Below are 26,304 nucleotides of genomic sequence, written 5' to 3' on the forward strand. Positions count from 1 at the left end.
ATGTGACACAGCTATTAAACAGAAAAGAATGGATGTACGCACAAATTGGGAAAATCACTATCCAAGAGAGATTGTAGACTATGTATAGTATGCTGCTCTTCTATAAAATACAGGCTATCCATTACGTAGAAATACTTACATACAAGATGCAACAAGTGTGAACGTAAGCACCTGGGAAATATCTGAAAGAACCACACAAGAAACTGGGAGAGTGGAACAACTTTCCATGTCCTTTATCATGGGAATTCGGAAGGGTACACACACGAACTAATGGGCCTCTGCTGCCATCGTCCGGTTAAGGGGGGAATTGCAGGCGTCCGAGTCCTCTTTACTAATCAAGCGTCTGAGTCGGCCGGCGTGATGACGTCATCCCGAGGGGCGGTGGCGCATGCGCAGTAGAAGGAGGTCCGCGAGGTACGCGGGCTTCAACCTAGGCGCCTGTGGTTCGGTTCCTTGTGCTGACACTGGGGGCGCCGGGTTGACGACTTAGGCACTCTTGGTGTTGGGTGGGCGGCATGTTGAGGGTCACATGAGCCAGTGGCATCATGCCCGAGGGCGGTGGGGTCAGGTTCGCGGCTTTTCCGGACGTTCGTCGGCCAAGAGGAAAGAACGCACATCCTGGAAAGGTAATACACTTGGCCCCTGGGCGTTGCGGGTGGAGCTCAGAGGCCCTGGGCCTGGGCTTTGTCTTTTCTCTCTCCTGTCACTGTTGCCCCGCGCGCTGACCCGTCCGCGCTCTGCTAGAGGGTATTGGTCGTCTCCCGGCTCAGTTCACAGTAGCTGAAAGCGACGGTGTGTGATGTTCTGATTTCCCCCCATCGTTTTAAAAGGGAGGCTCTGGCCATTGCTCCTCGGGTAACATGCAGAGGGACTGCTTTTGAAGATGGGACTGTCAGTGTTGCGGACACTCCTTAATTACCAAAATAGAATTCCCTCAATTCCTCAAGCTGTGTTGTTTTGGCACAGAAAATGTGAGTAAGAGGAACTGGAAGTAAGTTTGAGTGAAAAAACGCGCCGGTACCGCCGAATTTTCCATCGAAACAGTTGATCTGTGTTGTCTCTAGGAATTATAAAGGGCGTACTGTTGCTTCCTAACCGGTGTCATTTGAGAGATCTACCTCTGTACGTTCAAATGATTAATTTGGAGACTTTGCTCATGTGTGCAGTAAACCCTTTAATTCCCTAAGACCTTCCTTTCCTCCATGTCATACCCCATAAAGCCCGCTTCAGTTTATCTCCTGAATTTCTTTTGAATCTGTCAACTCTTCCTCAACATCTAATACTGAACTTGCCTGTCGGTTGCAATTAGGTCTTAACTAGCGTCCATATTTCTTGTTTCCTTCCAGTCCATTCTTCACACAAGAAACCTTAACAGCAAGTTGGAGCATTGCTCATAACCATCGCTCCAAAACATTGTTTTGAGAATAGAAAACCAACTGTTGGCCTTCAAGTCTCTGCGTGGTCTAGAATCCTCTCTGCTTCTGTAGCCGCATCTTGTGCCACTTTTGCCCTCACTTTCTATGCTTCAGACACACTGAATTAACCTTAGTTCTAACTCATCTTACAGAAGTCAGTTCAGATACTAGTTTTCACTGTGAATCCTAGCATTAAGGAATTTTGTTATCAGGTTTTGTATGAGGACTAAAAATAAACTGGGAAGTGGAAGAATTGAGTTTAAACTATTTCAGTCAACACGCGTGTATTCATGATACCTTAGTAGTCAACACCGGGCTAGGTTTTATCAGGGATACAGAAGTTCTGGGCGTCTCTGGTTTTAGATATCCCTTATTTGTTGAGACCTTTGCATTGTTCAGTTGCCTTTTATCTGTTGTCAAGACGGGAAAACAGGAACAAGGGAAGTATAGGTTATTACTGGTGGGGGGGTTGAATAAGTGGAGCAGCACAATGCAAAGCAGAAAGAGGAGAGAGACCTAGTATAGAGGGATATGATTTCCATTTTCAAGGCGCGTTCATCCTATGCAGGGAGACAGCCTAAGATAAAATTTGCCTAACAAACAATATATTATTAGGTGGAAAGAGTATCTCCCAGTGGGACAGCGGATGCCTGGGACTCGTTGCATTGCTTTCAAAGTTCCTTTAAAAAAGGTAAGTGAAAGTTAATACCGTATGCTTCCAGAAATCTGAATTCACCATATAGAGCCCTGGCTCTCAACCCTGTCGTAGTCCATTTTCCCTTTTTATAGCAAATACTTTTTAATACCTCCTTTACTATCCAGAAATGGAATTCATAGATAAATACAGCCTACTTTTGTATTTAGTGTTAAAAAAAAAACCCAATGGAATGCCCTAACTATAAATAAAGAAGAAAATACTTTATAAGAAAGTAATATGTATCTCAGTATGTAAATGTTTGGGGATGAATATACTAGAAATAAAGAAATAGTCAGGTACTTGTACCATGAATGCAATAAACTATGGACTTTGATTGATAATGACGTGTCAGTGTTGGTTCACGAATTCTAAGAAATGAAGCACACTGGTATGGCACGTCGATAATGGGGAAGGCTGTGTGGGGTGAAGGAGAGAGGGTATAAGTGTGAACTGTGTGCTTTTTACTCAGTTTTGCTGTGAATCTCAAAGTGCTCTAAAAGTAGTCTACTAATTTAAAAAGAAAAGTGTGTTGCTGGCACTTGAATAACCAAACAGATCAATGGAACAGAGTACATAAATAAGGCAAATACATAAAAGAATACTTAGCAGTGAAAGCCATCCTTCATATAGGTAGATATTCAAGAAGTGTTTATGTGTCTATTTACAGGCACTCTGCTTGGAGCTGGCGATACAGTGGTAGGCAAAATTGATGTGGTCCCTGCCTTCTGGGAGTTTACAGTCTGGTTAGGAGACCAACATGAAATAAACAAACATAGAAGTAAATGTCTAGAAGTGAGCTTATTTTCTTGTGTCTAATCTCTCTGGAAGAAAGGATTGTAATATCGCTTGTAAATTCCAGAGGAGGAAACTTTACTTTGAATCTCATATGTTAGCATCACAGGGTTTGAATAAATGGATAATATAATAAAGGATTTTAAACACATGTTCTTTCTTATTTTATTCTTTCTGACAGAGTTTTGAAGTGAATCTTGCTCCAGAATGCTTTTCCTGCTTGGATCTTTTTTAACAAACACCAAGAACAGAATGAAGAACTTGGGCTGATTATTGACTTAACATATACTCGCCGCTATTATAAGCCAGAGGTAAATGGAACCCGTAATTGAAAATGACCTTCTTTCTGATACTGTAATAATTCATAGTAATTCAGTACTTATCATCTTATGCTAAGGTGAATCCTGTTCTTCTTTCATGGGTTCAAAACAGGAAGCTAGTGGTTTCCTTAAATACACATTTCTAATTCCTGTTTCAAAATGAGATGAAAGATATGAATTGAACTATCGTATTTGGCAGTAGACTCTAGATATGCTTAAGAAATTCTATAAGCTTCCATGTTCTATATTTTGAAAATGAAGTAAATTTTAGTAAGAATAGTAGTAGCCTGAAAGGAAAGAAAGGTATGTCCATTATGTCTTTAGCACTTATTTTCAGCAGTAGCCTGAGCATGTTTAAGCATCACAGTAAAAGACAATTGTTCTCTAAGTTTTATGCTTTCTTTTCCTAATACCTTCTGATACAGTACAGAAACCCATATATTCTCTTGGCCCATGTAGGACATACCAGTGCAAAGGAATTATCCTTCTTCTGACCTGTTCCATGGCCTTGGGAGACAGTAACACCTAATGTTTGTTAATATTTGTATAGCAGTTTGCCATTTAGAAAGTTGTTTCATATCCACTGACTTCGCTAATCTTCACAAGAATCCTTTGCTGTTGAAGTGGAAGTAGTACTGATATCTCCTACTGAGTGCTTACTCTGCACTAAGCTCAGAGGATAGACAACTACAGTTACTAATTTTACAGACGACGAAACTGACTCTCAGAAAAGGAAGAATAGAAATTTCAACTCAGTTATTCCTCTATTTTTATTGTGGTAAAATATACGTAAATCCTATTTATTTTAACCATTTATAAATATGCAGTTCAGTGGCATTAACTACAGTCACAGTGTTGTGTAACCATCACCACCGTGTATAACCAAAACTTTTACATCATCCTCAACAAAAACTCTGTAACCATCAAACAGTAAGCACCCCGTTTTTCCTCCCACCAGCCCTTGGTAACCTCTATTCCATTTTCTGTCTCTATGAATTTGCCTGTTCTAGGTACCTCGTGTAAGTGGAATCTACAATATTTGTCCTTCTATGTCTGGCTTATTTCACTAAACCTAGTGTCTTCAAGGTTCATCCATCTTATAGCATGGAACAAAACGCCATTCCTTTTTTGGCGTAATAAATCCCACTGTGTGTATAATGTAGTTTGTTATTCATTGGTTGATTGACACTTGGGTTGTTGCCACCGTGTAATTATTGTGAATCAGGCTGCTATGATCATTGGTGTACAGATATTTGTTCAAATCCCTGCTTTCAGTTCTCTTAGATATGCAGTGTAGGTAGTAGCAGAGTTGTTGTATCATATGGTAGCTCTACGTTCAACCTTTGAGCCACTTCCAAACTGTTTTCTACAGGGTCATCTTGTTTTTAAACAATGATCACAAATTTTAAACATCTACAAAAGTATACAAAATACTGTGAATGTTCCTTGTATACCCATGAACTCATCCAGCTTTAATATTTACCAACTGATGGCTGTCACATTTTATCTATACCCCCACCTGTTTCACCCTATTCCATAGTATCTTGAAGCAGCTCCAAGACAACATGTAATTACACCTATACATTTTTGGTATGTATATTTAAAATATAGGACTTGTATTCCTTAATATCATTTTAATATTACATACCCAGTGAGTGCTCAAATTTGCAGTTGTCTCCTAAATGTCATAAAAAGTTGTTTTTAAGAATTTTGAATTAGATCCAAATAAGGTCCTCACTTTGCCGTTGATTGTTAGGTCTCTGAGGTCTTAGTTAATCTATAGGTTCTCCCTCCATGTCTCTCTCACTTTTTTTTTTCCTCCTTGAATTTTATCTTTAAAGAAACCAGGTAATTTGTCCCATCTAGATTTGTTGATTACATTCCATGTGTTGTTAACATAACCTTCCATCCTTTTATTTCCTGTAAATTGGTCGTTGATCAGAATGAAGCTTGCATGTTTTGTTCTGGCAAGACGTTTCATAGGTGGTGATGTGTTCTTCCATGGAGACATATAATTGTCTCTTTCTGTGATATTAGCAGTCACAGATGATTCATACCTCCATCCATTCATTCAGTTGAGGCTTCAAAAACTGGTGAATTCTGTTGTTCTTTTTTCACTTATCAGCTGGGTATATTTCTATCAGGAGAAGATTCCGTTCATCAACTACTTGGTTGCCCAGTTGTAGAGGCATAATTCCCTTTTTTTTTTTCCAGTACGCAGGCCTCTCACCGTGGTGGCCCCTCCCGTTGCGGAGCACAGGCTCCCGACGCGCAGGCTCAGAGGCCATGGCTCACGGGGTCTAGTCGTTCCGCGGCATGTGGGATCTTCCCGGACCGGGGCACGAACCCGTGTCCCCTGCATCAGCAGGTGGACTCTCAACCACTGCACCACCAGGGAAGCCCTCTTCTTTTATTTAGCAGTTTTCAAAGTAATGAGTTGATTTACAAATATCCTCCAGTGGTGACCAATCTTTTTAAATGTATTTATTCATATCACCGTGGACTCCATTACAGTTATTATTCTGAATGAGGCCCTGTTTCTGGCTAGTTGGAGCTTCTCAGTGACTGCTGAGTCCTTTTGATATGACATCAGTTGTTTCTAGACTTTTTCAGTGGTCAGAGCTGGGAGATATGTATGTTTGTTTTTAATATAAAATATGTCATAGGTACATACTGCTACTTTCCATTTAAATTCAGAACTACAGAATTTTCACTTATCCTTTTGTGTCTTCTATTGATAGTCTACTTTCTCCCACCCCGAGAATACCAGTTCTCAACAATGCCTGAAATTTGCTCTATTTCCTATTTCGAATCCAAGTTCTTCTGACTCTATTCTACTGTTCTACTTAAATCACAGCCGCTTTGTGGCCCTTGAAATATAAGATAGAACATAAATGTAGGTGGAACTGTTTATATCCTTTTGAGTTACATGTGCATTCATTCACATAGATTTGCTTTTCCTTTTGCATGCCTAGTAACTGTCCATTCTGCAGTTTTAATGAAAATCAGGTTATATTTACTGGTTAAAGCAGCTTTGGAAAAAATGGCTCTCATCAGAATGACTGACATATTAAGTTTAATGTACTCTCTTGGTTTATATTCTGCCTTCTCTAATTGAATTTTTATTCTTTCCTGACAAATGAAGTAATACATATTTTCATGGTTTTGCCTTATAGGACTTACCAGAAACTATTCGTTATTTAAGAATTTGTACAATTGGGCTTCAGGTGCCAGATGATGACGCCATTTTTAAATTCCCATGTGCTGTTAATGGGTTTTTGAAAGAAAATAAAGATAATGGTGAGTTGTTTCTGTTTTTTTTTTCCTTTACCTGAACTTTGGTATGCATTTTGAGTGGGGTTGGGGATTTTTAACATTTTTAATAGTTCTGACATTAGGCCTGTTGTGTTTGGTAACATTAAGGTGGAAATGTCTGATGGTGCTGATAGGGTATGGTGTTTTTCCTGTTTATGGTCACAAACAACTTAGTTTAGTTTGGAAGGTGATTTGTGTGAGAAGTATGAACTGAAGTAGCTTACTTACTCTTTTTAAAAAATTTGAATGGAAAATACATAAAAAGATAAAAATGTTCTTTTGTCCTATTTATTGGTTGAGATGTGGAAGAAAAGGTTAAGCCTCTCAGGTTCTTAGCGTATATAAAAGAGAAAAGAAAAAGCAAAGGTTCGGCGTGGGACTCATCCCTAGAAGCAAAAAAAAAGAGAGTGGACCAGAAGAGTGGCTTCGTTATCATATGTGTTTAAGATATTTTTGCTGCTTTTACCCTTTGGGTGCAAGTGAGGGAGAACACTGCCACCTCTTGTATGTATCTTCAGACAGGAAGAGCTGCAAAGGCTGGTGTTTTCTTGTTTCTGCTTTAAGATCTACTCTGTTGTTAGTAGGTCTTAATAGCGTCTGAATTGTAAGGATCCGCCTGCCTTTTTCTAGCATCTAACTGTCAGAAGGAACATGGTATTTGCCGTGTTTTCAGACTGAGGAACCTTTCGTCTGTGGAACACCGGTGACCCACAGGAGAAGGTGTTCATCTTGTCCTCTTTCTAAATTTAGCCTGAGGAGTGTGCACTTTATTAAATAAACCTGACAGACAGTACATATTCCGTGTATTTATAAAATGATGCACATATATAAATAAAACAGGGAGTAGGGGAGAAGGAATAGAGATGGAGGTGGGAAGATAGGGGATAGGAGTTGAGAGAGAGAAGGAGACACTGGAATTTCAAGATAAATTTTCATTCTGTAACCTGGTTGCTTAATGCAGGTACTAGCTCTTAAACATCTTTAGACCTATACACAGATCTTCCCTGTACTTTAGCTTTAAAACTTGAGAGGCTTGTCCTTGCCTGTGATAAGCAGGGTGTCAAGAAAGGAGGCAAATTATCTGATTTGTGTAAACTGTAGTCACAGAAATGTTACCCCTTAAGATGTTAGGGTGCAGCTGCTGGCCCTCTCACTTCCTCCAGGCTCGTTTGTGTGTGTTCTGTCTGTTCCACGTGGGCTAGAAGATCCTTACGAGTGCATGAGAACACATTTGTAAACCTTGATTGTGCACATGTATACCAAATGTAGTCCATTGCATATGCTGGCTCATGTGTGGGTGTTCTGCATGCAGTGGGCTAACTTCACCATGCTCTCTGCCATTGCAGTCTCAGGACCTTAGTTATGATCCGTTGGTGGTTTCCTCTGCTCTAAGCCCCTCCCACAGATGCCAGCCTCACTGATAATGAGGAGGAGACTCTACTATCCACTCCCTAGAATTGGTAGACACTCAGAAAATAAATTGTTTTAGTAAACACCGAGAGCCTTATAGGTTTGTTGTTAGGGCACGTGGATACAGAGGTGACTAGAAGTCTTTGTTCAGTAGCAACTTGCAGTTATCTACAAAGGTAAACATGTAGTGACTATAAATGGGTTACTTATCATAAAAGAATCCAGTACAGCAGGAAAATAGAGGAAAAATCGAGGAAGGCCTTACCGAGGAGACATCATTTGAGCTGGGTTTTGGGGAAGAGGATTTTGCCGGAATGAGGAAAGGACAACCCAGGTATTGGGAACAGGTACAGAAGGCACAGGGCTTGAACGGGTGCTCTGGAGGGGCAGCCTCTGGTTTGACTAGAGGGTAGTGTGAAAGGGCAAAGAATTCATACATTCATTTTCACCAAATATTTGTATAACACCTTCTAAGTTGAAGGCACTGTTCTAGGAAGTAGGAAAGTAGGAAAAGAACAAAGTTCTTTCCCTTACGTACTTTATGTTCTAGTGGGGGAGAGAGATAAATAAATAAGTAAATATATGGAGTGTCAAGTGGTGCTAAATTCATTGGAAAATAACAAAACGAGAGGAAGAGGTGAGGGCATGTGGTAGGTGATCAGGGACACCTGTTTTATAGACAGACTTATGGGTGTCCACTGTACCCATGGTTTAAACAGGACTGGCTACCTCATCTGCAGGTGAGTTGCCAACCCCAAGAGGCAGACCATGTTTAAATTGTTCTGTTTCCAATAGAAATGTAAGCTAATGTAAGCGGAATGCAAAAACTGCAGTCAGAGAAATGTATGAAGTGGAAGGCAATTTTGCGCCCTACTCAGAGGTGACCACCAGTAATAATTTAGCACATATTTTTTCAGATGTAAAAATGCAGATGTAAGCATATACGATATTCCCTTGGTATCTGCAGGAGGATTGGTTTTAGGACTTCCCATGGATACCAAAATCCTCGGATGCTCACCTCCCGTATGTAAAATGGTGTAGTATAATTGGCCTTCCATATCTGCAGGATATGGAACCATTGGATATACAGAACTGACTGTACATGTGATTGAATGGTATAGTATTCAGACATTTTGGTTTATAATTTAATATATGGTGGACATCTTCCTAGGAAAATATTTGGAGACATCATTCTTATTTATTTATTATTATTTTTCCCTCCAAATTTGCTTTATGTAGTTGGATATAAATTAATGAACAGTTAAATGTCAAATCTTTAAGTGCTTATGACATACTAAATTCTTGTATAATGAACTTATGAAGAACCCTTCAAGAGACTTGTGTTTTGTATGTAGAAGTGTGTTAAGAGTCAAATATTCAACTCAATATAAAATAATAAGAAACACTTCTGATTTGTTAGGTTGAGATTGCTTCTCCTTGTAGTAATGAATGATTTTTTTAGCTGTAGTATCACTGAGCTGAACAAATATGTCACCTTCGAGTACATAAGGAAAAATAAACACATGCTAAATGGGTAAAACATTACAACTCCATCTTTCCTAGACCATCTCTACTTCTAACACTTCAGAAGCTTAGAGATTCAGAGTGTTCTTACCTTAATTGCAAGAAAAATATAAAGGAGAAATTCCTTCTTTTTTGAGATCACAACTGTGAAGTTGTGATTATACAAATTCTGCATTTGTGTGCAAAACATGAAACACATTTATCTTCATTCTCCCTGCTTAGAATTGTCAGTCAACTAGCAGGACTTTCCTTCCAAGAAACAGAGACTGAGATGTGTTGTATATGACTTCAGTAAGCTCAGCACTACAATAAGAAGACATGCAGTATCCTTTTGCTGTGGTTCAAGACAACAGGGAAGGAGGTCACAGGAAAGAATAAGTCAAAATTGTTACAACTGAGAAACTTTTCTCAGTTTAACCATGGTGCCTCTTTCATTTTTACATAAGCATGGTGGCATAATTCAAGCTCAATAAATCAGAATTCTTAATGTGGAAAATTTACCTTGACTTTTAATTATCACCATATTAACAACCAAAATGATTAGATGAAACACATAAGAAAGGGTAATGTTAAACCCGTTTACTAGAGTTAGTTTCTGGACACAGTAACTCATTTTTTTCATGAGAAGAGGGACAATGAATCTCGGTTTGCTTACAAGCTAGGAGATCACTTTGAATTCTGCCTTTCTTAACTGCCAGTAGATATCGCACTTGTAACAGGTTATAAATAAACTGGTTTTCAAGCACAGAGCAAGCCCCAACACTAAGAGTACACTATTTAGGAAGACCTAAGGCAATGAATTCCATTTCCAATGGAAAAAAAGAATCATATGGTCTTAGACAAACAGTTCTGAATGGTTTACTTAACAGTCCCTTAGTAGTTCTTCCCTGCTCATAGAACTTTATGATTTGTTGAGGAGTGAAGCATTCAGCTTCAGTGGATAAATCCTTGTTAGGCTGAGACAATCATTATCCTATCCCTCTTTGCCATGAATTGTCTTATGAATGGTCATATCAATCTGTTTTGGCAAATGAGTAATTAGGGGAAGGCTGTTATTGTGCTTATGAGAATGATATTTTTCTCTGAAAAAAGATAAATAATATGCATTAGGTAAATGAGCATTTGGGCTCTTTTTCGGCTCACTCCTTGTTTTGTGAGAATATGATTCTTGGTTTTACAGCAGCCATCTTGTGACCCTGAGATGATCATGTGCCAATAATGGCAAATGGTAGATTAGAAAGAACCAGCAAAGACAGAAAACAGCAACCTCAATAGTAACAACAATCACAGCCAAAGAACAATGGGACCTTAACTTGTGGAGTTCCTATAAAGTAAAAAATAAATGCTCTATATTTATTCTAAAAAAAAAGAACTATGCAAACAAGCTTAAAACTAGTTTTTTTGTGCCAGTGTTGTAAACTGTAGCTTTAAATAAAACCTTGACCCAAATGCCAGTAACTTCAGAAAAGAACTTGGGTAGGGGGAAGAAGAAAGTTATCTCACTTAGGAAAAACAACCACTATCTTTATCCTAATCTTCGACACAGAAGTGAAACATATGTAGCTGCTGTAACACTTTACACAATTCCAATGTACTGGAGCAATAACAAGATCTAAATACAATTATATTTTTAAACACTGGGTGAAGGCTTTACATAGAAATAGCATCCTACTTTTCCCCCTAAATTTCTAAAAGATGACGTACTTTTCCCCAACATCTGCAGCCGTTCACGAATTTTTAGGAAACTTTCATGCATGATCTTAATTCCCAATCCGTGGCTCCTTGGGCTCAACGACAAAAGACCAAAACCACCAAAAATGATGGTTCACTTGAAGTCAGGTGAGAGACACTGGCTCAGTTAGTCTCGTAGGACAGAAGCAGTGCTGCATCAACTGTCTCCATGCAGGAGGGGCACGTGAAGGGTCTCATCAGCCAGTCACCTGTACAGCCCAGGTGATCTGCATACACAGCAGTAATCCAATTGGGTTTGCATAAACAAAGTCCATCATACAGATCCCACACTCCCAGATCTTTTTAAAAAATATTTGTTTTATTTAATTCATTAATTTATTGGTTTGTACCGTGTCTTACTTGCAGCCGGTGGGCTCCTTAGTTGTGGCATGCAAACTCTTAGTTGCGGCATGCCTGTGGGATCTAGTTCCCTGACCAGGGAATGAACCCGGGCCCCCTGCTTGGGAGTGTGGAGTCTTTACCCACTGCACCACCAGGGAAGTCCCCCGGATCCTTTCTTCTGATCCATTTCTTCCAGGGTCATAAACTCCTTTAGGCTGATGCTGTATGAGGCGTATTCTTTGAGCTATCCTAATTTGTTCCTCTCAGCTGAGTGGCTAGGCATGTCTGGCTAGGTGTTGGATGATAGACCAAAACTGGAACTTGATCCAGATATGGCAGTAGCGGCTCCTGATCCAGCTCCATCCCCTTGCCAAAGCTAGCCCAGTCAGACTGAGATTTGTGAGGCATGGAGATGTGATCTGAAGTGGCGGAATTAAGGCAGTTCCCCATCTTCCGGGGCTTGAGTGTGTGATCTGTTGTGTGCTGTTTTGACAGTCTTCCAACCTCATTCCTTTTTTAAAATAATTAATGAATTAATTTTATTTATTTATTTTTGAATTTTTAAAACTTATTTATTTTTATACAGCAGGTTCTTATTAGTTATCTATTTTATACATATTAGTGTATATATGTCAATCCCAATCTCCCATTTCGTCTCACCACCACCGACCCCCTCCTGCCCCACTTTCCCCCTTGGTGTCCATACGTTTGTTCTCTACATCTGAGTCTCTTTTCTGCCTTGCAAACCGGTTCATCAGTACCATTTTTCTAGATTCCACATATATGCATTAATATACAATATTTGTTTTTCTCTTTCTGACTTACTTCACTCTGTATGACAATCTCTAGGTCCATCCACGTCTCTACAAATGACCCAATTTCATTCCTTTTTTTTGTGGTACGCGGGCCTCTCACTGTTGTGGCCTGTCCCGTTGCGGAGCACAGGCTCCAGACGCACAGACTCAGCGGCCATGGCTCACAGGCCCAGCCGCTCTGTGCATCAGGGATCCTCTCAGACTGGGGCACGAACCCGTGTCCCCTGCATCGGCAGGCGGATTCTCAACCACTGCGCCACCAGGGAAGCCCCAATTTCGTTCTGTTTTACCACTGAGTAATATTCCATTGTGTATATGTACCACATCTTCTTTGTCCTTTCATCTGTCGATGGGCATTTAGGTTGCTTCCATGACCTAGCTATTGTGAATAGTGCTGCAATGAACATTGGGGTGCATATGTCTTTTTGAATTATGGTTTTCTCTGGGTATATGCCCAGTAGTGGGATTGCTGGATCATATGGTAATTCTATTTTTAGTTTTTAAGTAACCTCCATACTGTTCTCCATAGTGGCTGTATCAGATTACATTCCCACCAGCAGTGCAAGAGGGTTCCCTTTCCTCACACCCTCTCCAGCATTTGTTGTTTGTAGATTTTCTGATGATGCCCATTCTAACCGGTGTGAGGTGATACCTCATTGTAGTTTTGATTTGCATTACTTTAGTAATGAGTGATGTTGAGCAGCTTTCCATGTGCCTCTTGACCATCTGTATGTCTTCTTTGGAGAAATGTCTAGTTAGGTCTTCTGCCCATTTTTTGATTGGGTTGTTTGTTTTTTTAATAGTGAGCTGCATGACCTATTTATATATTTGGGAGATTAATCCTTTGTTGATTCATTTGCAAATATTTTCTCCCATTCTGAGGGTTGTCTTGTGGTCTTGTTCATAGTTTCCTCTGCTGTGCAAAAGCTTTTAAGTTTCATTAGGTCTCATTTGTTTATTTTTTTAAGGCTGCATTGTTCCTTTGCTTATTGATGAACATATAAAAGTCAGAAGTTTTTGATGTCATAAAACATCCAAGTAATGAACATTCCTGTGTGAACATCTTTGAATATATATGCTTTGTCTCAGTTAACTTCACTCAGAATTGGACTTCTGCATCAAAGAGTTTATGCCCTTATGCCTTTTGTGGATGTTGCTACACTGTACCAGTTTATGGTTGTTCATGCAGGAAATACTTATTGAGCATCTGTTATGTTAAGCACTGTGCTGGGTGCTAGCAAAACGACTTGTGAAATTCTGTGAGTGAAGAGACTTGACCTGCCCTTTGTGAATTCTAACAGTGCAGAGAGGGAATAGATAGTCAAGAATCATACTCTGCGTGTCGAATTACAACTCTGACAAGTGCCAAGGAGAGGGACATGGTACCATGAGAGCATATTTTAGGGAGCATTTGATCTCATCATGGAGTTTAGAGAAGGTTTATTCAGGGATGTTTCAGCTGATATCTGAAGGATGAGTCGGTATTAACCAGATAGGGACGTTGGGGAGAGATTTCTGAGCATAAGGAATAGCACAAGACCCTATAAGAGGAAAGCATATGCTGTGTGGGAGGAACTGGCCAGGGAGGTGGGGCTGTTGGGGGAGCATGTCATGATGATGGAGCTGCAAGTGTGGGTAGGAGCTCGATCGTGCAGGCTTATGTTTAAGATTTCAGACTTTAAGAGGAATAGAAAACCATTGAACTTTCTTGTGGAAGGTGAGTGTGTGGAACATACCCAATTGCACTTTCAACCTATCGTTTTGCTACCGAGTGGAGAATACACTGCGGGGAGAAAGAGTGGAAGCGAGGAAACAAGTTAGGAGACTTTTGTAGAAATTGGGCATAATGGTGGCTTGGACCAGGGTATGGTGGTCATTTTGGTGGAAAGATGTGGACAGATGCTAGAGGTATGTAGGCAGTATCATTGTTAGCACTGGTTGTGGGTTGAGGATGAGGATGAGGGAGAAATAGCTGTCAGTGTCGGTGATTCCTAAGCTTCTGGCTCCTATGGTTGGTTAGATAGGGTTTTTTAGATATGATGCTAATATTGATCCTAAGTGTTTTTTTGTTATTTGTTGCTTCTTGATGAATACTCTGTCATATTAAGTCTCCTGTTTTGAGTGTACAAAGCATTTTGACTAAAACTGAGTGTTGTATGTTATCAGATAACTTTTTAACATCTGCCAGTTTGGTCCTGTATTTTATTCTCTTTCATTTATTAATTAAATTATATTAATGTAAATAATTATATTAATAGATTGTCTAAAGTTGCATTATCCTTGCATCCTTGGAATAAAGCCTTTTTGTAGTCATGGTATATATCATTCTTTAATAATTATTGATTAGATGTGCTGATATTTTCTTAGGATTTTTATATCTATATTTGTAAAGCGAAATTGGACCTTTTTTGCAAAAACTTGAGTTTCTTTTCTTTTTATTTACAAATGACTCGAATTTTTTTGTTTCGTAGATATTTGATTGATACAGAAGGCATGTGACCAGATGATGTAATTGAATGTAAGTATAAGGGTTGTCACTACATTTCCCTGTTTATAAAATTTGAAGGTAGAAGTGTAGGGGAATTTCTCAAATTTTGGAAAAAGAGAAAAGTTTATTTGTCCTGACATAACATAAACTTTTACCGAAAGTTTATAAAGGGATGTATCTGGAAATAGCGAGATATAACAGCCTGAATAATTGGTCAGTGGATTTCAGCATTTTTTTTCTTTTTAAAATTTTTAAAATTAATTTACTGATTTTTGATATTATATCCACTTCACCAAGGAATCCCCTTTTTCTTTATTCCTTCCTTCTTTCTTTCCTTCCTTCCTTCCTTCCTTCTTCCTTCCTTTCTTTAAAGCTCCAAGTCATTTAAAATACATGACTTCTTACTAAAAATCTCCAGTTCGTATAACCAAGGCATTTGTAACTTTTCCTTTTATTCCTGGGACTTCCCTGGTGGTCCAGTGGTTTCAGACTCTGCACTTCCAGTGCAGCAGGCGTGGGTTCAATCCCTAGTTGGGGAGCTAAGGTCCCACATGCTGTGCAGACAAAGAAATTTTTTTTAAAAGTTATATTCCTGTATTATTGAATTTAGTGGTTTAGGTTTTGTTTGAATATTTAGAAGATTTCAATTTATTTACCAGGAACAAACAAAACATCATGTAAAAATAGTTTTCCAGAAAGTATTTCCATCATTCTCTTCTTCCCTTTCTCGTGCAGACTGGTGTTTTATCCTGACAAGCTCTGCGTCATTCCATAAGAAAGCTGCTCTTCTTTTGGTTTCACAAGAGATGGTGAACAATGGTAAAATATCCAGTTTACCTAAGTTTCTAGAGTACACTTCAGGGAGCAAATGATGGGGTGGGATGTTGGGGCAGAGTGAGAGCTACAGATTCTGGTGAGACTGAGAGTCAGTCACAAAAATTCCTGGGCTGTGGTGAAGGGAGAACAAATATAAATCAAGTTCCTGCTGGTGGACAGGAAGCCAAAGTGAAGAAGAATGGTGTGTAGCTGGGCTGTGTAATTGGGCCCATAAGTGCTGTGTCTTCTGATGGTAATTATGAACAGAAACCAAATAATAATTACTGCTAACATGTAGGTGTCCCATCCTTGAGAGCTGAGGCAGAGAGAAGGAGAGATGGCATTATACCTTGTTTCTGGTTCATTGAGTTTCCCAGGCTGATTTGTGACCAATCTTGGGTGAAATCCTAACTAAATCATTTTTGCTAAGGTGGTCAGCTTCCATGGGGTCCTTTCTCTCCATGGGGTCCTTTCTCTGCACTCTGTCCAATGATAAAGCCCACTGGTTTGTGCCTCCTGGAAAACAGTTATTCCAAAACAGTATAAGTGAAGCATTGATGGAACAGCCATGAAGAACATGTTTCCACATGGCCTCACACCTGCGTTTCAAAGTGCTTTAAAACTTTTTTCATCCAAACATCAATAACAGAAAAGGATTGGGATCAAATCCCGTACAGACGTAGCAAAAGAGAAAAGAGAATAAGGAGCAGAGTAGCATCTCTTCAGACAATAAAATCAAGTTGGAAAAGACAGGTCCACATACCAGATCAAAACTGTCACCTGTTATTTCACAGTGGGCTTTGAAAAGATGTGAGGAAAAAGAATGCAAAAGTTGAAAGAATATGGATAGAGGAGGGAATGGGAAGTTATTGTTTAATGGCTATAGAGTCGCTGTTTGGGTTGGCGAAAAATTTCTGGAAATGGTAAATGCTGATAAATGCCACCTATGGGTGTTTGGTTTTAGTTGATCTTCTTCCATGTAAGGGTTTGGAGAGATTCAGAGACTGCGGCTGCCTCCATCTTTCTGAGGTCCTGCTCAATCTTTTTTGACATAATTATTTTGAATTTGGAGAGTGGTGATGTTTGCACAGCACTGTGAATGTATTTAATGGCACTGAATTGTATACTTGAAAATGGTTGAAATACTACATTTTGTTTTATGTGTATTTTACCATAATAAAAAAAAGATGAAAGAACAGCATAAACCAGAATTAGGTAAGATGATAGAACTCAGGACAGAATTCAAAATAAAAGAAAAAAATTCAGAAATGAAGACTAAATTTAAAATAATATAAGAGTGGGTACTTCCCTGGTTGTCCAGTGGTTAAAAATCTGCCTTCCAGTGCAGGGAATGCACGTTGATCCCTGGTTGGGGAACTGAGATCCTACATGCTGCAGGGCAACTAAGCCCGCACTCCGCAACTACTGAGCCCATGTGCTCTGGAGCCCACGCGCCAAAACTAGAGAGCCCACTAGCCGCAAGGAAGAGCCCATGCACTGCAACGAACAGCCTGCGTGCTGCACCTAATACTCGACACTGCCAAAAATAAATAAATTAATTAAATAAATTAAATAAAATAATACGATTGAATGACCATAATGCATAATGCCTTAAGAGAAACAAAGAAGAAAAGGAATTTTTTTAATCAAAAAGAAGATAAAAAAATTTTTAGAGAAATGGCAAAGATAAAAGATAGGCAAAAAAGAGTCAGGACAGCACTGAAAAGAGTAATATAAATTGGAATAAGAATCTATTATACCATAAAAGTGACATTTAAAATTAGTGGGACAGATTAGTCAATCAGTTGTGATTACATACATGCCGGGGTATAAATATTTCTCTGGAAAGATCCACAGCACGACAAAAGCAGATGTCTCTGAGGAGGGAAACGTGTGGCTGGGGAACGTGGGGAAAAGGGTGACTTTTCATTGAATTCCCGTGTACCTTTTCTAAAGTTCTGTCACGTGCATCTATTAACTCTGAAGTTTGCCTGAGTTCAAACCCCAGTTCCCCAGGTTGCTACCTGTTAATCTTGAACAAACTCTTCACACTCTCCAAGCCTCTTTTCATCTGTGAAATAAGGTCTTAGTAACTTAGCCTGGTGCTGCCTGGCACAGAGTAAACTCTCAATAAATGGAGATTATTAGTGAAAAAAACCCAAATGCCCATCAGTGGATGAATGAATGTTTTCAATGTGGTGTATATGTGAAATATTATACAGTCATAAAAAGGAATGAAGTAATGACATGCCAGGACATGGACGAACTTGAAAACATTATGCTAATGCAAGGAAGCCAGAAAAATGGTCACATTTGTATTATTTCATGAAATGTCCAGAAAAGGCAAAACCGTAGTGACAGAAAGCAAATGAATGGTTGCAGGGACTGAAGGAGGAGGGGATGAAGAGGGCCTGCTGATGGTTACGGGGGCTTCTTTTTCGGGTGATGAAAACATGATGGGTTCGATGACGGTGATGGTTGCATAGGCTTGTGAATGTACGAAATGACACTGAATTTGCATTTTCAGAAGGTAAATTTTATGGCATGTGAATGACATCTCAAAAAATAATTTTGAAAATGAAAATTGCCAGATTTCCCATAGTCACTATCCACTGTCTCCATCTCTCCCTTCTCCCCACTGCATTCCTTTTGACGCCCACCCCTGCCGCTCTCTCCCATCCTCACTCCCTCGAGCTGCCCCACGAGGCCTCCCAGGGAGCCCCTGAAGCGCTGGGCGCCTGCGTCCTGTGGCTGTTGGAGCGGCTGCCCAGTGTGTGTGCCCCCACCACTCTCACCCGTGAGAGTGGCCGCTTCCCTCGCATTTTTCTCGTGCGTTTCAGCTGCTGGTGATGTTTACAGAAGGCAGCACGTGCCCTGGTCCATGGAGGAAGCCCCTCAAGTTCATATTTAGGCTCGTCCAGAAGTTTGATTTCATCCTCCAGTAACCTCAGGATGCTGTGCTCTGAAAGCCAGGTTGGCCACCTGCGGGCACTTGCAAATACTGAGGACTTCGGAGGCATTTGGGCCTCCAATTGAGGCCTTGTACCTCCACATGTGATGTGACCTCAGCCCTCTGCTGCACCTCTCTAAGTGAAGTGGCACAGGAATACTGACCTTGCCTGTTGTTGCCAGGATTAACTGAGTAGTGCATTGGCTGCCCTGGTGCTTAGGTGTTGAGTACATGGTGATGTACATACCAGGCCCTATTGGTGGGCCTCCTGATGCAGCAGTTCCCTTGGCTCTGCCCCTGTCGTCAGCTGCCCCTAGGATAACTCGGAGCCCGAGCCACTTCTCTGGTAGATTTCCCTATTCCCCCACTATAGTCACACCTGCATAAGGCAACTCAAACCTTTCAGAGATGTGTCCTGAACCTCTTCTTTTCATAAATACCTTTCTGGTGGTTGTGAGACTTAAGGCCAACCTCCCCAAGAGACTTTTTCTGTTTCTCCTAGGAAACCTAGACTCATCTTCTGTCATCTTCAACTCTACTCAAATTTTGTTCTTTCAACCCTGACCTCTGACCCTGCTTTTTACTTCTGCCATTTCATCCTCACTCCTGCTTTCTTTCATAAATCCAAAAATCTCTTTTGGCCTTCCTAGCCCTGGGCCAAGTTCCTTCCTCTTTCCTCAGTTTTTACCCATTTCTTCCCCTTTCCTTGCTTCTCCCATCCAACTTTCAGTCCTTCCTTTCACATGCAGACTTTGATTGCAAACCCGTCCAAAAAAAAAAACACGCCACAGTTAGCAGCATCTCAAAATTCAAAAGATTTATTACTCATCTATTAATTCTATTATATTTATTCAGTTTTATTGTTTTTAAATATATCAAAATAAATAGAGAAATTTATACCTATCTTATCTATATATGGAAGAACAGCTGGTACCCAAGGTGTCACCAACAATCCTAGCAGCTCTTACTGTACGTATCCGTAGTAGTCAGCAATTTCCATTTCTTTTTCCCTCTCAGTGAAAAACGTCAGTTTCCCCAGAGAGGTGTATTTGGCAGCATTCTCACGTTCTTGTTGAGCCGCCTCTTCATGGCCGCCCGCTCTGGCCTCTGCTCTTGTTCGATGGGCTTTGACATTACTGGCTCAGGAACATTGGGTTGCCTCCATTGAATTTGGTGCTTGCTGAAGTCTTGGAATAGAAATGGGGTTTGGAGCTCCGGTGGGGACTGGTGCTTAGTCAGAGCAGGGGGAACAGGCTCCCGCTGGAGAGAAGTGCAAGGTGAAGTTTTGTTCGGTGCAGGCCTCGGAGCAGCAGACGGACGGACACTAGGCTGGGTATGGTCGGTCCAACCCGGTTGGGTTGGGTTGGTCGCAGTTGGCTGAGCTGGTTTGGCGGGACCTGGCAAAGAGGCAGGAGGTGGCTGGGGTGAACTCACTGCAGCAGGTTGAGCTGGGTTAGTAGCAGCAGGCTGGGCACGGTCAGCCACAGCAGGCCGATGTGAGGCCAGAGACTGTGGCCTCCGAGGAGCAGGTCGAGCTTGAGGCTTGTCCCAGGCAGAAAAAGGCAGAGACATCCAGTTGACCTTCCCAGGAGGAGGCAGCTCATACTGGGATGGAGATGGACACTCTTTTTCAGCACTGCTGTCTGGTTTCTGGGCTTGGCCTTGAGTTTTCTCAGGACCCTGACCCTCACGTGGGGTATGCCGCCATGGCTGGATCGCTGGGGGTGGCTGGCGGTCTTTAGGGTTGATTGAATTTCCCAAGACCCGACAGGAAGAGAGCCCAGTTTTCTTATCATTCTTCTTCCCCAATGCGTGAAAAACCGTCACAGACTCCAGCATGCGCATGCCTAGGGAGGTTCAAGGCTTTTTAAAGCTCTCTTGGGTAAGCTCAGTTTGGTGTTTCTTTCGCTTCGTCTTGGGAATTGTTGGTTTCTCTTCTGCCTTGACTTTGTTCCCTGACTTTTTATTCTCTAATGTAACAGATAAGGAAAAAAAAACACGCTTTGTGAGACAGTGATTTGTCCAAAGTCACACAGATAGTAAATGTCAAAATCAAAACTGAACTTAGGTCTCCACACTTGTAGTTCAATACTTTCCCTCATTATTCCATGCTATTTTGAATCCACTACTAAATGTAGGGGCAAAATAAATGTAATGAAAAACTTTCAAAAGTTTCTTTTCTCACCTGACATGGTCAGAGAAGAAGAGGAAACATCAACTGCAGATACAAGGGATGAGGAGACAACACTAGAGGATGTCTGAGTGGCTGCAGCTGAACGGCGCATGTGTCCAGTACAAAGGTCACTGGTTACTGGTCACTGGTCACTTGTCATCTTTTCCTAGGATGGAAGGTTATGTTAACAACACATGGAATGTAATCAACAAATCTAGATGGGACAAATTACCTGGTTTCTTTAAAGATAAAATTCAAGGAGGAAAAAAAAAGTGAGAGAGACATGGAGGGAGAACCTATAGATTAACTAAGACCTCAGAGACCTAACAATCAACGGCAAAGTGAGGACCTTATTTGGATCTAATTCAAAATTCTTAAAAACAACTTTTTATGACATTTAGGAGACAACTGCAAATTTGAGCACTCACTGGGTATGTAATATTAAAAATGATATTAAGGAATACAAGTCCTATATTTTAAATATACATACCAAAAATGTATACGTGTAATTACATGTTGTCTTGGAGCTGCTTCAAGATACTATGGAATAGGGTGAAACAGGTGGGGGTATAGATAAAATGTGACAGCCATCAGTTGGTAAATATTAAAGCTGGATGAGTTCATGGGTATACAAGGAACATTCACAGTATTTTGTATACTTTTGTAGATGTTTAAAATTTGTGATCATTGTTTAAAAACAAGATGACCCTGTAGAAAACAGTTTGGAAGTGGCTCAAAGGTTGAACGTAGAGCTACCATATGATACAACAACTCTGCTACTACCTACACTGCATATCTAAGAGAACTGAAAGCAGGGATTTGAACAAATATCTGTACACCAATGATCATAGCAGCCTGATTCACAATAATTACACGGTGGCAACAACCCAAGTGTCAATCAACCAATGAATAACAAACTACATTATACACACAGTGGGATTTATTACGCCAAAAAAGGAATGGCGTTTTGTTCCATGCTATAAGATGGATGAACCTTGAAGACACTAGGTTTAGTGAAATAAGCCAGACATAGAAGGACAAATATTGTAGATTCCACTTACACGAGGTACCTAGAACAGGCAAATTCATAGAGACAGAAAATGGAATAGAGGTTACCAAGGGCTGGTGGGAGGAAAAACGGGGTGCTTACTGTTTGATGGTTACAGAGTTTTTGTTGAGGATGATGTAAAAGTTTTGGTTATACACGGTGGTGATGGTTACACAACACTGTGACTGTAGTTAATGCCACTGAACTGCATATTTATAAATGGTTAAAATAAATAGGATTTACGTATATTTTACCACAATAAAAATAGAGGAATAACTGAGTTGAAATTTCTATTCTTCCTTTTCTGAGAGTCAGTTTCGTCGTCTGTAAAATTAGTAACTGTAGTTGTCTATCCTCTGAGCTTAGTGCAGAGTAAGCACTCAGTAGGAGATATCAGTACTACTTCCACTTCAACAGCAAAGGATTCTTGTGAAGATTAGCGAAGTCAGTGGATATGAAACAACTTTCTAAATGGCAAACTGCTATACAAATATTAACAAACATTAGGTGTTACTGTCTCCCAAGGCCATGGAACAGGTCAGAAGAAGGATAATTCCTTTGCACTGGTATGTCCTACATGGGCCAAGAGAATATATGGGTTTCTGTACTGTATCAGAAGGTATTAGGAAAAGAAAGCATAAAACTTAGAGAACAATTGTCTTTTACTGTGATGCTTAAACATGCTCAGGCTACTGCTGAAAATAAGTGCTAAAGACATAATGGACATACCTTTCTTTCCTTTCAGGCTACTACTATTCTTACTAAAATTTACTTCATTTTCAAAATATAGAACATGGAAGCTTATAGAATTTCTTAAGCATATCTAGAGTCTACTGCCAAATACGATAGTTCAATTCATATCTTTCATCTCATTTTGAAACAGGAATTAGAAATGTGTATTTAAGGAAACCACTAGCTTCCTGTTTTGAACCCATGAAAGAAGAACAGGATTCACCTTAGCATAAGATGATAAGTACTGAATTACTATGAATTATTACAGTATCAGAAAGAAGGTCATTTTCAATTACGGGTTCCATTTACCTCTGGCTTATAATAGCGGCGAGTATATGTTAAGTCAATAATCAGCCCAAGTTCTTCATTCTGTTCTTGGTGTTTGTTAAAAAAGATCCAAGCAGGAAAAGCATTCTGGAGCAAGATTCACTTCAAAACTCTGTCAGAAAGAATAAAATAAGAAAGAACATGTGTTTAAAATCCTTTATTATATTATCCATTTATTCAAACCCTGTGATGCTAACATATGAGATTCAAAGTAAAGTTTCCTCCTCTGGAATTTACAAGCGATATTACAATCCTTTCTTCCAGAGAGATTAGACACAAGAAAATAAGCTCACTTCTAGACATTTACTTCTATGTTTGTTTATTTCATGTTGGTCTCCTAACCAGACTGTAAACTCCCAGAAGGCAGGGACCACATCAATTTTGCCTACCACTGTATCGCCAGCTCCAAGCAGAGTGCCTGTAAATAGACACATAAACACTTCTTGAATATCTACTATATGAAGGATGGCTTTCACTGCTAAGTATTCTTTTATGTATTTGCCTTATTTATGTACTCTGTTCCATTGATCTGTTTGGTTATTCAAGTGCCAGCAACACACTTTTCTTTTTAAATTAGTAGACTACTTTTAGAGCACTTTGAGATTCACAGCAAAACTGAGTAAAAAGCACACAGTTCACACTTATACCCTCTCTCCTTCACCCCACACAGCCTTCCCCATTATCGACGTGCCATAGCAGTGTGCTTCATTTCTTAGAATTCGTGAACCAACACTGACACGTCATTATCAATCAAAGTCCATAGTTTATTGCATTCATGGTACAAGTACCTGACTATTTCTTTATTTCTAGTATATTCATCCCCAAACATTTACATACTGAGATACATATTACTTTCTTATAAAGTATTTTCTTCTTTATTTATAGTTAGGGCATTCCATTGGGTTTTTTTTTACACTAAATACAAAAGTAGGCTGTATTTATCTATGAATTCCATTTCTGGATACTAAAGGAGGTATTAAAAAGTATTTGCTATAAAAAGGGAAAATGGACTACGACAGGGTTGAGAGCCAGGGCTCTATATGGTGAATTCAGATTTCTGGAAGCATACGGTATTAACTTTCACTTACCTTTTTTAAAGGAACTTTGAAAGCAATGCAACGAGTCCCAGGCATCCGCTGTCCCACTGGGAGATACTCTTTCCACCTAATAATATATTGTTTGTTAGGCAAATTTTATCTTAGGCTGTCTCCCTGCATAGGATGAACGCGCCTTGAAAATGGAAATCATATCCCTCTATACTAGGTCTCTCTCCTCTTTCTGCTTTGCATTGTGCTGCTCCACTTATTCAACCCCCCCCCCAGTAATAACCTATACTTCCCTTGTTCCTGTTTTCCCGTCTTGACAACAGATAAAAGGCAACTGAACAATGCAAAGGTCTCAACAAATAAGGGATATCTAAAACCAGAGACGCCCAGAACTTCTGTATCCCTGATAAAACCTAGCCCGGTGTTGACTACTAAGGTATCATGAATACACGCGTGTTGACTGAAATAGTTTAAACTCAATTCTTCCACTTCCCAGTTTATTTTTAGTCCTCATACAAAACCTGATAACAAAATTCCTTAATGCTAGGATTCACAGTGAAAACTAGTATCTGAACTGACTTCTGTAAGATGAGTTAGAACTAAGGTTAATTCAGTGTGTCTGAAGCATAGAAAGTGAGGGCAAAAGTGGCACAAGATGCGGCTACAGAAGCAGAGAGGATTCTAGACCACGCAGAGACTTGAAGGCCAACAGTTGGTTTTCTATTCTCAAAACAATGTTTTGGAGCGATGGTTATGAGCAATGCTCCAACTTGCTGTTAAGGTTTCTTGTGTGAAGAATGGACTGGAAGGAAACAAGAAATATGGACGCTAGTTAAGACCTAATTGCAACCGACAGGCAAGTTCAGTATTAGATGTTGAGGAAGAGTTGACAGATTCAAAAGAAATTCAGGAGATAAACTGAAGCGGGCTTTATGGGGTATGACATGGAGGAAAGGAAGGTCTTAGGGAATTAAAGGGTTTACTGCACACATGAGCAAAGTCTCCAAATTAATCATTTGAACGTACAGAGGTAGATCTCTCAAATGACACCGGTTAGGAAGCAACAGTACGCCCTTTATAATTCCTAGAGACAACACAGATCAACTGTTTCGATGGAAAATTCGGCGGTACCGGCGCGTTTTTTCACTCAAACTTACTTCCAGTTCCTCTTACTCACATTTTCTGTGCCAAAACAACACAGCTTGAGGAATTGAGGGAATTCTATTTTGGTAATTAAGGAGTGTCCGCAACACTGACAGTCCCATCTTCAAAAGCAGTCCCTCTGCATGTTACCCGAGGAGCAATGGCCAGAGCCTCCCTTTTAAAACGATGGGGGGAAATCAGAACATCACACACCGTCGCTTTCAGCTACTGTGAACTGAGCCGGGAGACGACCAATACCCTCTAGCAGAGCGCGGACGGGTCAGCGCGCGGGGCAACAGTGACAGGAGAGAGAAAAGACAAAGCCCAGGCCCAGGGCCTCTGAGCTCCACCCGCAACGCCCAGGGGCCAAGTGTATTACCTTTCCGGGATGTGCGTTCTTTCCTCTTGGCCGACGAACGTCCGGAAAAGCCGCGAACCTGACCCCACCGCCCTCGGGCATGATGCCACTGGCTCATGTGACCCTCAACATGCCGCCCACCCAACACCAAGAGTGCCTAAGTCGTCAACCCGGCGCCCCCAGTGTCAGCACAAGGAACCGAACCACAGGCGCCTAGGTTGAAGCCCGCGTACCTCGCGGACCTCCTTCTACTGCGCATGCGCCACCGCCCCTCGGGATGACGTCATCACGCCGGCCGACTCAGACGCTTGATTAGTAAAGAGGACTCGGACGCCTGCAATTCCCCCCTTAACCGGACGATGGCAGCAGAGGCCCATTAGTTCGTGTGTGTACCCTTCCGAATTCCCATGATAAAGGACATGGAAAGTTGTTCCACTCTCCCAGTTTCTTGTGTGGTTCTTTCAGATATTTCCCAGGTGCTTACGTTCACACTTGTTGCATCTTGTATGTAAGTATTTCTACGTAATGGATAGCCTGTATTTTATAGAAGAGCAGCATACTATACATAGTCTACAATCTCTCTTGGATAGTGATTTTCCCAATTTGTGCGTACATCCATTCTTTTCTGTTTAATAGCTGTGTCACATTACATAATTTACATGGCCAGTGCAATACTGATGGACTTTTAGTTGTTTTCAGTTCGGGGTTTTTTTTCGTTTTTTCCTCTGTTACAGAAAGGCTGCAATGTGAACCTCTTTATAAATGTATATAGCTATATATAAATTTCTAGACATAGAATTTCTGGAATGAAAGAGATGAAAACTTAAAATATTGAAATATTTCAGGGACTTCCCTGTTTTCA

The 26,304-nt window shown here is 40.4% G+C and overlaps 1 long non-coding RNA gene and 2 pseudogenes across 1 annotated transcript; 1 reads left to right on the top strand and 2 right to left on the bottom strand.

Annotated features, from left to right (window-relative positions):
• The first annotated feature begins 390 nt into the window (after window positions 1-390).
• The window catches only part of LOC131755765 (RNA/RNP complex-1-interacting phosphatase-like), a 139,865-nt pseudogene continuing 113,951 nt past the window's right edge, over window positions 391-26,304 (top strand).
• LOC131755494 (RING finger protein 11-like) lies at window positions 11,328-11,996 on the bottom strand (annotated as a pseudogene).
• On the bottom strand, window positions 19,407-25,706 carry LOC136794075 (uncharacterized). The gene is made up of 5 exons (XR_010840336.1): window positions 25,464-25,706; window positions 23,984-24,059; window positions 22,878-23,007; window positions 20,801-20,954; window positions 19,407-20,585 (listed from the first exon to the last, which is right to left on the bottom strand). It is a non-coding gene; the product is annotated as an uncharacterized lncRNA (long non-coding RNA).

This window comes from Kogia breviceps, chromosome 4, assembly GCF_026419965.1.
Source record: "Kogia breviceps isolate mKogBre1 chromosome 4, mKogBre1 haplotype 1, whole genome shotgun sequence".
Lineage (NCBI taxonomy): Eukaryota > Metazoa > Chordata > Mammalia > Artiodactyla > Physeteridae > Kogia > Kogia breviceps.